At 41.3% G+C, this 3,474-nt stretch overlaps 1 pseudogene; it reads right to left on the bottom strand.

The window, feature by feature from the left end:
• Window positions 1-2,228: 2,228 nt before the first annotated feature.
• On the bottom strand, window positions 2,229-2,975 carry LOC103236151 (protein FAM210B, mitochondrial pseudogene; annotated as a pseudogene).
• Window positions 2,976-3,474: the final 499 nt, after the last annotated feature.

Here is a 3,474-nt window from a genome sequence, read left to right as displayed (position 1 = left end):
AAGAATTATTCAATATAAATACCTAATGAAGACTAGAAAACACAGAAAATAAAATACATTTAATTGACCTCAAACCTCCGGATCTAAGATAATCATATTTTAGTATGTTTTCATTCCATGAGTGTTGGAATGAGGGATGGGGCATTTGTCTAGAAATAGCAAAACTGACTTTTTAAACTCAGAGTCAGTTTGGAGGAATTTGTGTGTATGTGCACGTGTGTGTGTGTGTGTGTGTGTGTGTGTGGCAGTTACAGCTTATTCCTGTAATGAGTTAAAAAAAAAAAAAGTTATGACAATTTGACTTTCATTGAAGTTTTATCCAGAAGCATCTTTGGGAAGCAATCGCTGAACTAACCTCTGGGTTCTCTAGTGTGGCGACCTGCAGCTGTGATTCTATTCAGTCCCTCTTGTCATTGACTGAACTACTGGTCTCCTTGACTTCTCAGTGCTCAAAATATTAATTAGAATACATCTCTTTATCAATACAATATTAAGAGATTTCTTTTGTTTTCTAAGGGGTGTGTGCATATTAAATTTTTAACAATGTATTTTGCCTTCATACATGATGGGCAACTAGCTAATCTTTATTCATTTATTCACTCAATAGAATAATTATTGATGTCTACAATGTGCTATTCTCTCTTCCAATTGCTAAAAATGAAGAAGTAAAACATACAGTTCTCTCTAATTCTTTCAAAACTTTATAAAAAAGACTTCTGGATTTTAATATTCAGATAAGACTGAGACTGTGGCCTGGATTTACTTCTTTTCTTTTTCTTTTTTTCTTTCCGTCACAGGAGTTATTAAGAAAGTACTTTACCTTGATGGAGGGGCAAAATGGTTCTTGGAAAGTTTTTGTCTCTTTTAAAGCAGCTCCGGAAACATTTCTTGTCTGGTTCTTAGAGCCGGTCAGGCAACCTTTGATATACAAATGCAGGCCATTAGAAGCTGCTTCCATCTAAACATGTTGATTCCCACCATTGTCCTCTTGCCCTTGCCCCCACATATGCCTGGCAACATGCCTGCCCCCACATATCCCTAAGTATGTAGAATATCATGGCGCCCTGCATTTGCATATTAAAAGACTAGGGTGGGAGGGTCAGTTTTTTCTCAGGCTATGTGAATGACATGCTTAGTGAAACCAATCCCCTAAGCCCTATGCATATCAGACACCGCCTCCTCCAGCCTCCTCATATAAAGCTGGTATCTGCTGCACTCCGGGTTTCCTCTCCTAGCTTTGAAGACCCCCTCCCTCTGTTTCGTACAGGGAAGCTTCTTCCTTCTTTCTTTTTTCTTGCCTATTAAACTCTCTGCTCCTTAAAACTACTCCACGTGTATCTGTCATTTTATGCAATTCAGCCTAAGAGCCCTGGTGTTCCTCCACTCATCGAAGTCGTATCATTTCTTTTTCTTTCTTTCTTTTTTTTTTTTTGGTCTTCTCTCTCACTCGGGCTGGAGAATAATAGCACAATCATATCACAACTCACTGCAGACTCGACCTCCTGGGCTCAAGCAATCCTCCCACCTCAGCTTCCCAAGTAGCTGGGACCACAGGCATGCTGTATCATGCTTGGCTAATTTTTGTGTATATATATAGAGAGAGAGAGATTTTTTTTTTTTTTTGGAGAGATGAGGTTTCGCCATGTTTCTCAGGCTGGTCTCATACTCCTAGGCTCAAGCAATCCTCGGGCTTCAGCCTCCCAAAGTGCTGGGATTACAGGTCTGCACCACATGCCTGACCTTGGATTTATTTCTTTTAGTCCAAATACTCCTTTAATGTTTCTGCAGTCTTATAATTCCACTATTTGATCAGGAAGTGAGTTTCCTTTCATTAATGTTGTGTGAACTCTCTTTAAGTCAATTAATGTAAACAGCATATTTTCCAGGAGAGCAAATTTTTCTTAAATTGTATACTTGATTTTAGTTTCTGTTGCAAGTTTTCTAATTTGATTCTTTTTCAGAAATACCTATAATTAGAGAATCAAATCTCTCCTTTTTTCTCTCACAGATACCATCTTCTCTTTGATAGCTTTCATGTTTTGTACTTTTCAACTTTTTTCTATATTCTAGGATGGTTTCTCAAATTCTCTGATGTGTTCATTTTGTTTTTTGCTATTTTGAATGTGGATTTAGTTTAGGTGCATATTTTAGCTCCTCTACAATGTTTCCTTTTTTTTTTTTTTTTTTTTTTTTACTCTACCAGTCTCTTTTTTTTTTTTTTTAATTGTTCAAAAGCCTGATTTTTGCTGGCAAAGTTTATCCATGAGAACATAGCAATTAGCCCCCTACCTCTCCAAAAGAAACCCTACAACCCTAAAACCAATGCAAATTGTGTAATTTAGAAGAAATAGGTTTTCAGTGTGTACGACTGAAGAGTTCATTAAGGTTTTGTAGCGGGAGGTTTAAAAAATCCCACTTTTCGAAAATATCTGACAATCAAGGGCACAGAGACTAGCGTCATGCTGATTCTCACTGGCGCAAACAGCTTGTGGATTGCATAGGCCACCACAAAGGTACCTGTGCCTGCTGCCATTTTTGACTGTACCAGGGACTCTTTAAATCCGAGTTTCAGCAGGACTGCAGACATGTCCACACCACTTGACACAACCATGTAAGATATGCCCAAGGAGATTAATGAGATTCCAATGTGCAGTGACACGCCGACAGTGCCATACTCTTGAAAAATCTTTTTCAGTTGCTGTGACTTGCTTTGCTTTTTCTCCTCTGTGCAACTGACGCTGCTGCCTGTTGTCTCTGTGGCCTGACTGGGATCCTGGCGGCCGCGGCAGTCCCCGCGCGCCGTGCGGAGCAGCCGGGCGTCTCTGGCCTGGGCGGGAGCAGGGCCAGGGCCAGGGGCGGCGGGGCGCAGGGGACGGTGGAGCCCAGGAGCCAGGTGGCACGAGGCCGGACCCGGGCGCCCACCCTGCCTGCCCGGCCCAGCAACGCCAGCAACCAGGCCATGGCGCGCAGCTAGGCGCGGCCTACTCTACCAGTCTCTAAAAATCTATTTCCATTTCTTTAATAGGTCATCTAAGGGATCTGCATTCCTTTATGTGTGTTGTTGATATGGTAATTGAGTTATGGGGGTGGTTTCGCCACCCTGTTCTCATGATAATGAGTGAGTCTCAGGAGATCTGATGGTTTTGTAAGGGTCTGACATTCCCCTTGCTTGCACTCACTCCATCCTGTGCCCTGTGAAGAAGGTGCCTTTTTCTCCTTTGCCTTCTGCCATGATTGTAAGTTTACTGAGGCCCCACCCAGCAATGCAGAACTGTGAGTCAATTATGCTTCTCTCCTTTGTAAATTACCCAATCTCGGGTATTTCTTCATAGCAGCATGAGAATGGACTAATACAGCTGTATAATACTCTTTTTCTTGTTTTATAAAAAATACTGTAGGTCTAAACATTTGGTTGACTGCTTCTGCATATTCAGATCTGGTGTTTTCCAATAGGGTCATGAATTGAAATTCCTG

Source organism: Chlorocebus sabaeus, chromosome 7 (genome assembly GCF_047675955.1).
Source record: "Chlorocebus sabaeus isolate Y175 chromosome 7, mChlSab1.0.hap1, whole genome shotgun sequence".
Taxonomy (NCBI): Eukaryota; Metazoa; Chordata; class Mammalia; order Primates; family Cercopithecidae; genus Chlorocebus; species Chlorocebus sabaeus.
Note: the sequence above shows the minus strand (reverse complement) of the source record. Positions and strands in the feature narration are given on the sequence as shown.